Consider the following 16,636-nt stretch of genomic DNA (forward strand, 5'->3'; position numbering starts at 1 on the left):
AGAGAGAGCGAGCTAGAGAGAGAGCGAGCGAGCTAGAGAGAGAGCGAGCTAGAGAGAGAGCGAGACAAAGAGAGAGAGAGAGCGAGCTAGAGAGAGAGAGCGAGCTGGAGAGAGAGAGAGAGCGAGGTAGAGAGAGAGAGCGAGCTATAGAGAGAGAGAGAACAACTAGACCTACTCGACAAATACTGCCAAAATTGGGCTCTAACAGTAAATCTAAAGAAAACCAACATCATGATTTTTCAAAAAAGGCCCAGATGTCAGGAAAACAAATACCAGTTTACCCTCAGTGATACCACTATAGGACACACTATGAGCTACACCTACCTTGGTCTAATTATTACAGCATCAGGGAGCTTCAGCATAGCAGTGAATGCACTAAAAGAAAAAGCCCGAAGAGCCCTATATGCAATAAAAAGAAAATTCTACAACATCCAAATCCCAATCAAAATCTGGCTCAAAATATTTGACAGCATAATCCTGCCCATTGCACTGTACGGTAGTGAAGTATGGGGCCCGCTAAATCACCAAAGCTACACTAAATGGGAAAAACACACAATAGAAGCCCTACATGCAGAATTCTGCCGAAGCATCCTTCGCACCCAAAGAAAAACGCCAACAAATGCATGCAGAGCCGAACTAGGCAGATACCCACTGATAATAAACATCCAAAAACGAGCACTAAACTTCCTAAATCACCTCAAATCTAGCTCCCCAGACACCCTTCATTTCAAAGCCTTTCAGACCCAAGAGCTAAACCCAGAAAAGAGTCCCCTGAGTCAGCTGCTACTGAAACTAAGTACTCAGCCGGACCCTGACCAGCCCCAGACCAACACAGCCGTCCAAACACCAATCCGAGTGAACCAAATCATTAAAAAATGCAAAGAAACCTACCTGGAACATTGGAACAAAATAACCGAAAGCCAAAGCAGATTAGAATGTTACCGGGCCCTAAAAAGAGAATATAAACTGGCAGACTACCTCACGACCATCAGAGACACAAAACAGAGACAGACCCTCACCAGGTACAGACTAAGCGACCACCAACTGGAAATTGAAAAAGGCAGATACAAGAAATCCTGGCAGCCTAGAGAGAATAGAATATGCGATCAATGTCTGGCCGGCGAGGTTGAAACAGAAATGCATTTCCTCCTAAAATGCGAAAAATTCAACACATCAAGAAACATATTATTCAACAAGCTAAGCCAAACAACCCCAGATTTCAAGGAATTGGATGACCTGTCAAAATTGAGATTAGTCCTGGGAGAAGGAGACAGACCATACCTTGGGGCCAAATATGTAACAACATGTCACAACCTGAGGACTGTTTAAAATTAAGACTGTTTAAAATTAATATTGAACGTACCAAATGAAGTACAAAGACTGTTTAAAATTAATATTGTTTCAAAGTAATATTATATGTACCCAACAAATGTCAAATCGATTGACACCTACAGAATGTTGGAAAACTGTACCTTTTTGCTATGTAAGCTTTGGCAATATGGTTCTCTGTAAACTTTCATGCCAATAAAGCATTTGAATTGGAATTGGAATTGGAATTGGAGAGAGAGCTAGAGAGAGAGAGAGGGAGAGCTAGAGCGAGAGAGCTAGAGCTAGAGAGAGAGAGAGCGAGCTAGAGAGCGAGCGAGTGAGCTAGAGAGGGAGCGAGCGAGCTAGAGAGAGAGAGAGAGTGAGAAAGAGCGAGAGAGAGCGAGAGAGAGAGAGAGAGAGAGAGCTAGAGAGAGAGAGAGCGAGCTAGAGAGAGAGCAAGCGAGCTAGAGGGAGAGAGAGAGCGAGCTAGAGAGAGAGAGAGCGAGCTAGAGAGAGAGAGAGCGAGCTAGAGAGAGAGAGAGAGAGAGCGAGCTAGAGAGAGAGAGCGAGCTAGAGAGAGAGAGAGAGCGAGCTAGAGAGAGAGCGAGTGAGCTAGAGAGAGAGAGAGCGAGCTAGAGAGAGAGAGCGAGCGAGCTAGAGAGAGAGAGCGAGCGAGCTAGAGAGAGAGAGAGCGAGCGAGCTAGGGAGAGAGAGAGCGAGCCAGCGAGCTAGAGAGAGAGAGCGAGCTAGAGAGAGCGAGCGAGCGAGCTAGAGAGCGAGCGAGCTAGAAAGAGAGCTAGCTAGAGAGAGAGAGAGAGAGCTAGAGAGAGAGAGAGAGAGAGAGAGAGAGTGAGCTGGAGAGAGAGAGAGAGCGAGCTGGAGAGAGAGAGAGAGAGAGAGAGAGCGAGCCCACCCCCTCTACCATTGGGAGCCGTAACCCAAACAGGACCACCAATGTCCCCCACCCCCCTATACAAAACCAACAACAGAACCGTGCTTTTATACCTGACCCAAGACCCCCTCTAGACCACAGACTGTAGACCAAGAACTGAGAAAGATCATGACGATGATGAACAGCCTGATAGAAAGCCGGAGAGGAATGCACTAAATTATTAATATTGTTATTTATCATTATCATTATTGTTATCTTATCATTATTATTACTATTATTAGATAGCTATATGTGCATGCCTCATGAAATTTATACTAAATCATCATTTAGCATTATAGAAAATAGTGTTTCCACACTCATCCCACAAAATAGGTCCATTTTATTTCGTTTTTTTTTAACTATATAAATGCGTTCTTTCCACATAAGCTGCTGGAATATCCAGGGTCTCCGCTCCTCAACTTTTGGGATGAAGAGTACAGACCCTGAATTCCTAAAAGCTATAAAAGACATTGATATAATTGTGTTAACAGAAACATGGTGCCAAAAGGACATGCCGACCCACTGTCCTCCAATGTACCATGAAATCATTGTGCCCTCAGTAAAGAACACTAAGACACGCAAGGGCAGAACCTCTGGGGGAATCCTGGTGTGGTATAAAGGAGAACTGAACAAACACATCTCACCGATAAAACAGGGAAAATCACACGTATGGCTAAAATTAGATAAAAATATAGGAATAGCAAAAAACGATGTTTACTTATGTGCGATCTACATACCTCCAATAGAATCGCCATATTTTGAAGAGGAGATATTTGACACTCTCCACATGGAAATCAGCCATTTCCAGGCCCAAGGAAAGGTGCTACTATGTGGGGACCTAAATGCAAGGACCGGATGTGAACCTGACTTCATAGACCCACAGGGCAACAACCATGTGTTTGGCCAGACCCCTCTATATGTCACACCAGCCATCGCAAACCGGAACAACCTCGATTGTGAAATAAATAAAAGCGGTAGGGAGGTAGTGCAACTCTGCCGAGCCTTAGGCCTGTACATAGTTAACGGTAGGTTCAGAGGGGACTCCTTAGGGAGACTCACATATTCCTCAACTCTTGGGTCTAGTGTGGTGGATTATACAATCACTGACCTGGACCCCTGCGATATCAACTCATTCACTGTCAGGCAGCAATCCCCCCTCTCAGACCATAACCAAATAAATGTGTACCTTAAACTTTCTGCCCAAACTACAGACACAAGAAAGGAACCCAGTAAGCTACATAAAATAAACCAGACATACAGATGGGCCCCAGACAGTGGAGATAAATTCATCACAGCACTAAATTCACCTGATCTCACAAGTAAAATTTCAAAATTTAAAGAAAATCTATATGAGATCACCAGAGATGGTGTAAACATGGCCATAGAGGATATAAATATGATCTTCCATGAGGCAGCTGTAAAAGCCGACCTCGTGAAACAGAAGAGGAAGCGTCACAAAAGACAAAATAAAAATAAGAAATGGTTTGACCACGAATGCAAAAATGCCAGAAAAGACCTGAGAAAAATATCAAACCAAAAGCATCGGCAACCAAACAATCCGGACCTACGTACTAGATACAATGAAACCCTCAAAAGATATAAACACACCATTAGGAACAAAACACAAAACTATACCCACAAAATACTCGAAGAAATTGAAAACTCCACCAATCCAAAACAATTCTGGGAAATGTGGAATAACCTGAGTACAACACAATTGCAAGCATTACCAATCCAAGATGGCGACATCTGGAGAACACATTTTGAAAACCTCTACAAAGACATCCCAATAAACGAAACAAACCCAAGTCAACATCAGGTCACAGAAAAACTCCACACATTAGAAGCAACAATTAAAGACAACCAAAACCCTCTAGACTCCCCAATCACATGGAAAGAACTGGCCACAAAAACAAAATCTCTCCACCTAAAGAAAGCCTGTGGCCCAGACAACATCAAAAATGAAATGCTCAAGTTCAGCAATATGGAGATGCAGGGTGCGGTACTCAAATTATTCAACATCATATTACGTTCAGGCTGTTTTCCCGATATCTGGTGCCAAGGACTAATCTCCCCCATATATAAAAGCGGAAACAAATCAGACCAAAATAACTACCGCGGCATCTGTGTCAACAGTTGTCTAGGGAAGTTATTCTGCAGTATTCTAAATAGTAGATTACTTGATTTTCTTAACAAACATAATATCCTCAGAAAAAAACAAATAGGCTTTCTTCCAAAACACCGCACCGCCGACCATATCTATACCCTTCACACCCTCATTGAAAAACATATACACCAAACAAAAAATGGGAAAATATTCGCCTGTTTCATCGACTTCAAGAAAGCCTTTGATTCTATATGGCACGAAGGGCTCTATTATAAACTTCTTCAATGTGGAATAGGGGGCAAAGTCTATGACCTTATTAAATCAATGTATCTGAAAAACAAATGCGGGGTCAAAATTGGAGACAAACGCACCGATTTCTTCACCCAGAGAAGAGGCGTCCGGCAGGGCTGCAATTTGAGCCCGACCCTGTTCAACATATACATAAATGAATTAGCAGACATGCTGGAGCAAAGCGAGTCACCAGGTCTCCGTCTCCTTGATGGAGAAGTGAAATCCCTGTTCTATGCGGACGACCTGGTTCTGCTGTCTCCCACAGAACAGGGATTACAGCAACAACTAGACCTACTCGACAAATACTGCCAAAATTGGGCTCTAACAGTAAATCTAAAGAAAACCAACATCATGATTTTTCAGAAAAGACCCAGATGTCAGGAAAACAAATACCAGTTTACCCTCAGTGATACCACTATAGGACACACTATGAGCTACACCTACCTTGGTCTAACTATTACAGCATCAGGGAGCTTCAGCATAGCAGTGAATGCACTAAAAGAAAAAGCCCGAAGAGCCCTATATGCAATAAAAAGAAAATTCTACAACATCCAAATCCCAATCAAAATCTGGCTCAAAATTTTTGACAGCATAATCCTGCCCATTGCACTGTACGGTAGTGAAGTATGGGGCCTGCTAAATCACCAAAGCTACACTAAATGGGAAAAACACACAATAGAAGCCCTACATGCAGAATTCTGCCGAAGCATCCTTCGCACCCAAAGAAAAACGCCAACAAATGCATGCAGAGCCGAACTAGGCAGATACCCACTGATAATAAACATCCAAAAACGAGCACTAAACTTCCTAAATCACCTCAAATCTAGCTCCCCAGACACCCTTCATTTCAAAGCCTTTCAGACCCAAGAGCTAAACCCAGAAAAGAGTCCCCTGAGTCAGCTGCTACTGAAACTAAGTACTCAGCCGGACCCTGACCAGCCCCAGACCAACACAGCCGTCCAAACACCAATCCGAGTGAACCAAATCATTAAAAAATGCAAAGAAACCTACCTGGAACATTGGAACAAAATAACCGAAAGCCAAAGCAGATTAGAATGTTACCGGGCCCTAAAAAGAGAATATAAACTGGCAGACTACCTCACGACCATCAGAGACACAAAACAGAGACAGACCCTCACCAGGTACAGACTAAGCGACCACCAACTGGAAATTGAAAAAGGCAGATACAAGAAATCCTGGCAGCCTAGAGAGAATAGAATATGCGATCAATGTCTGGCCGGCGAGGTTGAAACAGAAATGCATTTCCTCCTAAAATGCGAAAAATTCAACACATCAAGAAACATATTATTCAACAAGCTAAGCCAAACAACCCCAGATTTCAAGGAATTGGATGACCTGTCAAAATTGAGATTAGTCCTAGGAGAAGGAGACAGACCATACCTTGGGGCCAAATATGTAACAACATGTCACAACCTGAGGACTGTTTAAAATTAAGACTGTTTAAAATTAATATTGAACGTACCAAATGAAGTACAAAGACTGTTTAAAATTAATATTGTTTCAAAGTAATATTATATGTACCCAACAAATGTCAAATCGATTGACACCTACAGAATGTTGGAAAACTGTACCTTTTTGCTATGTAAGCTTTGGCAATATGGTTCTCTGTAAACTTTCATGCCAATAAAGCATTTGAATTGGAATTGGAATTGGAATTGGAGAGAGAGCTAGAGAGAGAGAGTGAGCTAAAGAGAGAGAGAGCTAGAGAGAGAGAGCGAGCTAGAGAGAGAGAGAGAGCAAGCGAGCTAGAGAGAGAGAGCGAGCAAGCTAGAGAGAGAGAGAGAGTGTGAGCTAGAGAGAGAGAGCAAGCTAGAGAGAGAGAGTGCGAGCTAGAGAGGGAGCGAGCTAGAGAGAGAGCGAGCTAGAGAGAGAGAGAACGAGCTAGAGAGAGAGAGCGAGAGCTAGAGAGAGAGTGAGCTAGAGAGAGAGCGAGCGAGCTAGAGAGAGAGAGAGCTAGAGAGAGAGCGAGCTAGAGAGAGAGAGAGCGAGCTAGAGAGAGAGAGAGAGCTAGAGAGAGAGAGAGAGAGAGCTGGAGAGAGAGAACGAGCTAGAGAGAGAGAGCGAGCTATAGAGAGAGAGCGAGCAAGAGAGAGAGAGAGCGAGCTAGAGAGAGAGCGAGCTAGAGAGAGAGAGCGAGCTAGAGAGAGAGAGAGCGAGCTAGAGAGAGAGAGAGAGCTAGAGAGAGAGAACGAGCTAGAGAGAGAGAGCGAGCTAGAGAGAGAGCTAGAGCTAGAGAGAGAGAGAGAGCTAGAGAGAGAGAGAGAGCTAGAGGGAGAGAGCAAGCTAGAGAGAGAGAGAGCGTTAGAGAGAGAGAGAGAGAGAGAGCTAGAGAGAGAGAGAGCTAGAGAGAGAGAGCGAGCTAGAGGGAGAGAGCAAGCTAGAGAGAGAGCGTTAGAGAGAGAGAGAGCGCTAGAGAGAGAGCGAGCTAGAGAGAGAGCGAGCGAGCTAGAGAGAGAGAGCGAGAGAGAGAGCAAGAGAGAGAGCGAGAGCGAGAGAGCGAGCGAGAGAGAGAGCGAGCGAGAGAGAGAGCGAGTGAGCGAGAGAGCTAGAGCGAGCGAGCGAGCTAGGGAGAGCGAGCGAGCTAGAGAGAGCGAGAGCGAGCGAGCTAGAGAGAGAGAGAGCGAGCGAGCTCGAGAGAGCGAATGAGCGAGCGAGCTAGAGAGAGCAAGAGAGAGAGCGAGCTAGAGAGAGAGAGCGAGCTAGAGAGAGAGCGAGCTAGAGAGAGAGAGAGCGAGCGAGAGAGAGCTAGAGAGAGTGAGCTAGAGAGAGAGAGAGAGCGAGCGAGAGAGAGAGAGAGAGAGAGCGAGAGAGAGCGAGCGAGAGTGCGAGAGAGAGCGAGAGCGAGAGAGTGAGCGAGAGAGAGAGCGAGTGAGCGAGCGAGCTAGAGAGCGAGAGAGAGAGCGACCTAGAGAGAGTGAGCTAGAGAGAGAGCGAGCGAGCGAGAGAGAGCTAGAGAGAGTGAGCTAGAGAGAGAGAGAGAGCGAGCGAGAGAGAGTGAGCTAGAGAGAGAGAGAGTGAGCGAGCTAGAGAGAGAGCGAGCTAGAGAGAGAGAGAGAGCGAGCGAGCTAGAGAGAGAGAGCGAGCAAGCTAGAGAGAGAGAGAGAGAGTGAGCTAGAGAGAGCAAGCTAGAGAGAGAGAGCGAGCTAGAGAGGGAGTGAGCTAGAGAGAGAGCGAGCGAGCTAGAGAGAGAGCGAGCTAGAGAGAGAGAGAGTGAGCGAGAGAGAGAGAGAGAGCGAGAGAGAGAGCGAGCTAGAGAGAGCGAGCGAGAGAGAGAGAGAGCGAGCTAGAGAGAGCATGCGAGCTAGAGAGAGAGCAAGCTAGAGAGAGAGCGAGCGAGCTAGAGAGGGAGAGAGCGAGCTAGAGAGAGAGAGCGAGCGAGCTAGAGAGAGAGCGAGCGAGCTGGAGAGAGAGAGCAAGCGAGCTAGAGAGAGAGCGAGCTAGAGAGAGGGAGAGCGAGCTAGAGAGAGAGAGAGAGCGAGCTAGAGAGAGAGAGCGAGCTAGAGAGAGAGAGAGAGCGAGCTAGAGAGAGAGAGAGAGCGAGTTAGAGAGAGAGAGAGTTAGAGATAGAGAGAGAGAGCTAGAGATAGAGAGAGAGCTAGAGAGAGAGAGAGCGAGCTAGAGAGAGAGCGAGCTAGAGAGAGAGAGAGAGAGAGCGAGCGAGCTAGAGAGAGAGCGAGAGAGAGCGAGCGAGAGAGCGAGCGAGAGAGAGAGCGAGCAAGCTAGAGAGAGAGCTAGAGAGTGAGCTAGAGAGAGAGTGTGCGAGCTAGAGAGAGAGCGAGAGAGAGCGAGCGAGCTAGAGAGAGAGCGAGAGAGAGCGAGCGAGCTAGAGAGAGAGCGAGAGAGAGCGAGCGAGCTAGAGAGATAGCGAGCGAGCTAGAGAGAGAGAGAGCTAGAGAGAGAGAGAGCTAGAGAGAGAGAGAGCGAGAGAGAGAGAGAGCTAGAGAGCGAGCGAGAGCTAGAGATAGCGAGCGAGAGAGAGAGCGAGAGAGAGAGCGAGAGAGAGAGCGAGAGAGAGAGCGAGAGAGAGAGAGAGCGAGAGAGAGAGAGAGCTAGAGAGCGAGCGAGAGCTAGAGATAGCGAGCGAGAGAGAGAGCGAGAGAGAGAGAGCGAGAGAGAGAGAGCTAGAGAGAGAGAGCTAGAGAGAGAGCGCTAGAGAGCGAGCGAGCTAGAGAGAGAGCTGGCGGCCCTCGCCCCTCCCTATCTCTGTAACCTCCTGCAGCCATACAGCCCTTCGTGATCTCTGCGTTCCTCTAATTCTGGCCTCTTGAACTTTCCTGATTTTAATCGCTCCACCTTTGGCGGCTGTGCCTTCAGCTGTCTGGGCCCTAAGCTCTGGAATTCTCTCTCTAAACCTCTCCGATCTCTACCTCTCCTCCTTTAAGACACTCCTCAAAACCTCCCTCTTTGACCAAGCTTTTGGTCATCTGCCCTAATAGCTCCTTTTTTGGCTTGGTGTCCATTTTTGGCTGAATACATTCCTATGATTGGTGGTGGACCAGAGCATTGGGAAATTTTTAAAAACCAGCAAAGGATGATTAAAAAAATAATAAAGAGAGAGAAGATGAATTATGAGAGTAAACTGGCAAGAAACATTAAAACAGATAGTAAGAGCTTCTACAGGTATATAAAAAGGAAGAGGGTTGCTAAAGTAAACGTTGGTCCCTTAGAGGATGAGACTGGGGAATTAATAATGGGGAACGGGGAAATGGCAGAGAATCTGAACAAATATTTTGTATCCGTCTTCACGGTAGAAGACACTAACAACATCCCAATAATGGATAATCAAGGGGCCACAGGGAGTGGGGAATTAAAGACAATCACTATCACTAAGGAAATAGTACTCGGTAAAATAATGGGACTAAAAGACGACAAGTCCCCTGGACCTGATGGCCTGCATCCCAGGATCTTAAAAGAAGTGGATGCAGAGATAGTGGATGCATTGGTTGCAATATACCAAAATTCCCTGGACTCTGGAGAGGTCCCAGTGGATTGGAAAACCGCTAATGTAACACCCCTATTTAAGAAAGGAGGGAGACAGAAAGCAGGAAACTATAGACCAGTTAGCCTATCATCTGTCATTGGGAAAATGCTAGAGTCCTTCATTAAGGAAGCAGTAGCAGGGCATTTGGAAAAACATACTGCAGTCAAACAGAGTCAGCATGGTTTTAGGAAAGGGAAATCATGTTTAACAAATTTGCTGGAGTTCTTTGAGGATGTAACACGCAGGGTGGACAAGGGTGAGCCAGTGGATGTGGTGTATTTGGATTTCCAGAAGGCATTCGATAAGGTGCCACATAAAAGGTTACTGCATAAGATAAGCGCTCACGGAGTTGGGGGGAACATATTAGCATGGATAGAGAATTGGCTAACTAACAGAAAGCAGAGAGTTGGGATAAATGGGTCATTTTCTGGTTGGCAAACGGTAACTAGTGGGGTGCCACAAGGATCGGTGCTGGGGCCCCAACTATTTACAATCTACATTAATGACTTGGATGAAGGGACTGAGTGTAATGTAGCCAAGTTTGCAGATGATACAAAGATGGGTGGGAAAGCAAGTTGTGCAGAGGACTCAAAGAATCTGCAAAGGGATATAGACAGGCTAGGTGAGTGGGCAAACATTTGGCAGATGGAGTATAATGTGGGAAAGTGCGAGGTTATCCACTTTGGCAGGAAAAATAAAAAAGCAATCTATTATTTAAATGGCAAGAGATTAAAAATGCTACAGTTCAGAGGGACCTGGGGGTCCTTGTGCATGAAACACAAAAAGTTAGCATGCAGGTACAGCAAGTAATCAAAAAGGCAAATGGAATGTTGGCCTTTATTTCAAGGGGTTGGAGTATAAAAGCAGGGAAGTCCTGCTACAACTGTACAGGCTATTGGTGAGACCACACCTTGAGTACTGCGTACAGTTTTGGTCTCCTTATTTAAGGAAGGATATACTTGCATTGGAGGCAGTTCAGAGATGATTCACTAGGTTAATTCCAGAGATGAGGGGGTTGACTTATGAGGAAAGGTTGAACTGGCTGGGCCTATACTCATTGGAATTTAGAAGAGTGAGAGGTGATCTTACTGAAACATATAAGATACTGAGGGTACATGCAGAGAGGATGGGGACGATTTTCAGTGCGCCGAGAGGCAGGCTTTTAGGCGTGCGGGGGGCTAAAATCCCGAATTCGGGGGTCCCGACACCATCCCGCCCAAAACCCGCCTCCATGTAAGTTTCAAAGGAGGCGGGTATCCGCCCCGCACTGGGACCCGCCGACCCGAGGCGGGAAGGGATTAGTGCCAATTAACTGCCTGTTAACAGGCAGTTTTTAGCCTAATCCCTATTTGAAGGTTGTCGTGTGGGATTCCCGACGGCTCCAAACCACGCCAGGTTAGAGGAGTCGGGCCGTCGGGTTGAAGGACTTGGAGGGGTCGAGATGTCGGTGCTCAGGTGAGTGATGGGTGCATGAGTGCAAAGGTAAGTGTGTTTGGTGTGTCTAAAGTGTGTAAAGAAGTTTAAATTACCTGTACTTACCTTTACAGCCTTCCTTCCTCTAGGCTTCGGGAGTTCATCATTCAGCCGGTACAGAAAGCAGAATGGCTGCGAACTGTCAAAAGTGACAGCCTTCAGCTTTCAGATCTGGCGAGATTTCTAACTGAGTCTGCGTAGAAGGACTCAGGTTAGAAGTAAGACTCTCAGTGTTTGACAGCTTCAAACAGCAGTGAAACACATATTTTATCTGTCAACACGTCTTGACAGGTGAAATTTCAGTCTGTGACATCACCTGTTGCCGGTGTAAGGGGCTGGTGCGTGCGCCCAGTCAGTTGTGCCCCTGACTGTTTGTGAGTGGTTCGAATCGCTCCCACGCCCCTGGGTTCTAGACACCGGACTTAGGTACAGGCGGCGATACAGAAAGACTCGAGTAGACAAGTGGTTTGGATGTAAGGAAACCAAGATTTTATTAAAATAGAAATTAACACAATCTTACGAGTAGTTACTAGTATAAAATTACAGGCAAAAACAAAATGACTATACTTATACAGGGAATGGGGAACACACGGCACATCGAGGGAAAACAAACTATCTTAACAATCCCCTTATCCCATCCCCTATACCTAACTAGATTAAGCTATGAGGGGCCAGAATTCATGCTCACCAATCCAAAATAAAGCCAACTGTTAACGAGTGCGAGTTTTGAGGTCTGGTCTTTGGTCCTTCTAGGTATCCCGTCGCCACGTGGTCTTCAGGGGCGCGGTGCTGGATCTGCTGCTGCGACACACCTTCTCCCCTCCGCTGCCGTCGTCATCTCGCCGCGATGGGTTCTCCTCTTCTCCCTCGGGCGGTCGGCGGCGGCAACGTTGTGCCTACAGGGCAGTTAGCAGTCCTAACTGCCTAGAGTTTCCTACCCAAGCTTAAGAACGCCAGTCTATTCGTCGTGGCGTGGCCACCTGCGTTTTTGCAGTGTTCAATCAGATGTTCATCTTCCCAAGCGTCAGCTTATAACTAGGCGCTTGGTCTTTATCGATACTGTAATGAAATCTGTTTGTCTTGATCCTGTATTCGTTTTGCACTCATGTATATTACCCTCCCCCACTGTGTATAGTTTCACTTCCTCTTTCCCGACTAACCTGGGAGGTTCCAAGTCTTGGCTCTTGGCTCCGCCCCTGACTTCTCTTACATAAAGATCCCAGGATCTGTATGACTCATTCCTGTGAACCAGTCGGCGTGTTGAGATGTTAGCTCTGATCTTAGTGATTAAAAGCCAACTTGCTTAAGTCTATAACTTCTAGTTTTGTGGTTATTGAAGGCCCATCAATTTTAATCACTAAAGAATACTAGGATGGATCGACTCCTAAAACCAGAGCGTCTGGACTTGGATCCACATTCTGCTGAAGCATCAAATCAATTTGGACACTGGCTCAAATGCTTCAAACTCTTCGCGGGGGCCTCATCCGCTAGCGAGGTAGATAAACTGAGTCTACTAACTACTCGTGTAAGTCATCGGATTTATTCATTCATCCGGGACGCCACCTCTTACATGGAGGCCATCACTATCCTGAAGGCCCAATACCAGAGGCCGGTAAACGAAGTGTACGCCAGACATCTGCTGGCTACACGCAGGCAGCGACCAGAGGAATCAATGGACGATTTCTTACAGGGCCTAAAGGACCTGGTCCGGGACTGTAACTGCAAGGCCGTGACGGCCAACGCGTACTCTGATGAATTGGTCCGCGATTCCTTCATCACGGGCCTCAAATCGAATTATATCCGGCAGAGACTGCTGGAGAAGGAGGTCCTGGACTTAAAAAAGGCAGTGGCCACTGCGCGATCGCTGGACGTGGCCCAGAAAAACTCTGACTCTTATTCTTCCGGCCATGCGGCCCTCACCGCCTCGTGCGCACCGAGGGGGCCGCCATTTGGAATCAGCCATCTTCCCCATCCAGGTCTCAGACCAGCTCTACGCCGCCGGAGTCCTACTACAGCGGCAATGTCTCGAGGCCCGAAATGCTACTTCTGCGGCCAGGCCAAGCACCCCAGACAACGATGCTCAGCGAAGGACGCTACATGCTTCAAATGTAAGAAAAAGGGGCATTTTAGCAAAGTCTGCAGGCGGAATCCGATTTCCAACTCCGTCGCCGCCTCGTGCGTGCCGTGCGGGCTGCCATCTTGGGATCCGCCATCTTTTCCCGACTCAACGGCTGCCCAGGGCCCAACAGTGGCTTCGATCACGGTGGATCAATCCAGGCCACACCCGTTGACAAAATCCATGATGGACATACAGGTAAACGGCAATTTAACGAAATGTTTAATTGACTGTGGGAGTACCGAGAGTTTTATCCACCTTAGCCTGGTACGGCGGCACTCATTAACGGTAACCCCTACACGGAGCAGAATTGCTATGGCTGCTAAGCCCCACACTTCGGACATTTTGAGCTACTGTGTGGTAACACTGACTGTAAAAGGCACGGACTACAAGGATTTTAAACTCCTCGTGATGCCAGAACTCTGTGTTAATGTAATCTTGGGCCTGGACTTCCAGTGCCACCACGAAAGTGTCACGCTAGCATATGGCGGGTCCCAGCCGCCACTCACAGTCTGTGGCCTATCAACCTTAAAAATCAGCCCGCCCTCTTTATTCGCTAATCTCGCTCCGAACTGTAGGCCCATAGCGACCAAAAGTAGACGGTACAGTCTGGAAGACAGACACTTTATCAAGGCGGAAGTGGACAGACTCCTGCGGGAAGGCATTATTGAATGCAGTACCAGCCCGTGGCGTGCCCAAGTAGTCATAGTTAAAAATAGCGAAAAGAAACGGATGGTAATTGACTACAGCCAGACTGTTAATATTTATACCCAGCTGGACGCCTACCCTTTACCCCGCATATCAGAAATGGTCAACCAGATTGCGCAATACCGAGTCTTCTCGACTATCGACCTCAAATCCGCGTATCACCAGCTCCCCATTAGAACGGAGGACCGCCCATACACCGCCTTCGAGGCGAACGGGCGCCTCTACCAAATTTCTCAGAGTGCCCTTCGGAGTAACAAATGGGGTCTCGGTCTTCCAACGTGAGATGGACCGCATGGTTGATGAGAATAAACTACAAGCTACCTACCCCTATCTGGACAATGTCACTATCTGCGGGCACAACCAGCAAGACCACGATCTAAATCTTGCGAGATTTAAAAAAACTGCCCTAAAGCTGAATCTAACCTACAACGAAGACAAATGTGTCTTCAACACAACCCGTCTCTATATCCTCGGCTGTGTGGTGGAAGATGGGGTAATTGGACCGGACCCTGACTGATTACGCCCCCTAAAGGAACTGCCCCTGCCACACAATCCCAAAGCTTTAAAAAGGTGCCTGGGATTTTTTTCGTATTATGCCCAATGGGTGCCCAATTACTCTGATGAGGCCCGACCCCTCATTAAATCGACGTCCTTCCCACTATCAGCTGAAGCTCGGGAGGCTTTCACCAGTATTAAACAGGACATTGAAAGGGCTGCAGTGTGTGCAGTGGACGAATGCATTCCCTTTCAAGTCGAAAGCGATGCGTCAGACTTTGCCTTAGCTGCGACCCTCAATCAGGCTGGGAGACCTGTGGCCTTCTTCTCCCGAACCCTTCAGGGACCTGAAATCAGGCACTCTTCTGTCGAGAAGGAGGCACAGGCTATAGTGGAGGCAGTGCGGCACTGGAGACACTACCTAGCCGGCAAACGTTTCACCCTGCTCACCGACCAGCGGTCGGTGGCTTTCACGTTTAATAACAAAGGGGGAAAATCAAGAATGACAAAATACTCAGGTGGAGGATCGAACTATCCACGTTCGACTATGATATTATGTACAGGCCGGGAGCCCTTAATGAACCCCCAGACGCCCTATCGCGGGGAATGTGTGCCAGCATTCATACGGACAAATTACAGGGTCTCCACAACGACCTCTGTCACCCAGGGGTCACCCAACTATACCATTTTATAAAGTCCCGCAATCTGCCCCACTCCATCGAGGAGGTCAGGGCAATGACCAGAGCCTGCCGCATCTGTGCGGAATGCAAGCCTCGTTTCTACAGGTCTGACCGTGCACACCTTATCAAAGCCACACGGCCATTCGAGCGCCTAAGTCTGGACTTCAAGGGACCCCTTCCCTCTGCCGACCATAACGTATACTTCCTCAATATCATTGATGAATATTCCCGCTTCCCCTTCGCCATTCCCTGCCCAGGCATGACCAGTGCCACGGTCATCAAGTGTCTCGGTAATCTATTCTGCATGTTTGGCATGCCAAACTACATACACAGCGATAGGGGGACGTCATTCATGAGTGACGAGCTGCGCCAGTTCTTGCTCTCGAAGGGGATAGCCACTAGCAGAACCACTAGCTACAACCCCCGGGGTAATGGGCAAGTGGAAAGGGAGAATGCTACTGTTTGGAAGGCTGTCACGTTAGCCTTAAAGTCAAAAGGCCTTCTGACCTCCCGCTGGCAGGAAGTCCTCCCAGACGTACTCCACTCCATAAGGGCTCTGTTATGTACTGCCACTAACGCTACCCCTCACGAAAAGATGTTCGTTTTCCCCCGGAAATCCACCTCGGGCATATCTCTACCCGCGTGGCTGACGTCTCCAGGGACAGTACTATTGCGGAAGCACGTGAGAGGCCATAAAACGGACCCCCTTGTGGAAAATGTACAGCTACTCCATGCAAACCTTCAGTACGCCTATATCGAATACTCTGACGGGTGAGAGGACACTGTTTCCATAAAAGACCTCGCTCCCTCGGGGAGCGGAGAGAACGATGGGAGACTACCCGATGAAGACCTACACTACAAAGAGACAGGACGCCCAGAGGTATCAATACCCAACTTTAACCTGGAGGACACTGCAGATAACCTGGAAGACACTGCGGAGGCCCGGACAGCAGAGGAACCAGAATCCACTCCCCTAGAGGCACCCCAACCGGCTTTGCGCCGATCACTGAGAACTGCAAAACCTCCTGACAGACTCACTTATACCAACTTTTAAGAAACATCACCCCGATGGACTAAATCTATAGAAGGGGTGAATGTAATGAAATCTGTTTGTCTTGATCCTGTATTCGTTTTGCACTCATGTATATTACCCTCCCCCACTGTGTATAGTTTCACCTCCTCTTTCCCGACTAATCTGGGAGGTTCCAGGTCTTGGCTCTTGGCTCCGCCCCTGACTTCTCTTACATAAAGATCCCAGGATCTGTATGACTCATTCCTGTGAACCAGTCGGCGTGTTGAGATGTTAGCTCTGATCTTAGTGATTAAAAGCCAACTTGTTTAAGTCTATAACTTCTAGTTTTGTGGTTATTGAAGGCCCATCAGATACGTTTTTCGCTGCCCTGCTCTGCCCTTATCGAGTTGTTATCGTCTTCTCCGTCTTGTCTTGCCGGACTACTATACAAGTCCTGGGCTACCTGCTCAACTTCGTATCGCCCCTTTCTGCGGCCTGGGCGTCCTGGATGGC

The sequence above is a fragment of the Somniosus microcephalus genome, chromosome 21 (assembly GCF_052327205.1).
Source record: "Somniosus microcephalus isolate GS21.2 chromosome 21, FLI_Smic_1.0, whole genome shotgun sequence".
Taxonomy (NCBI): Eukaryota; Metazoa; Chordata; class Chondrichthyes; order Squaliformes; family Somniosidae; genus Somniosus; species Somniosus microcephalus.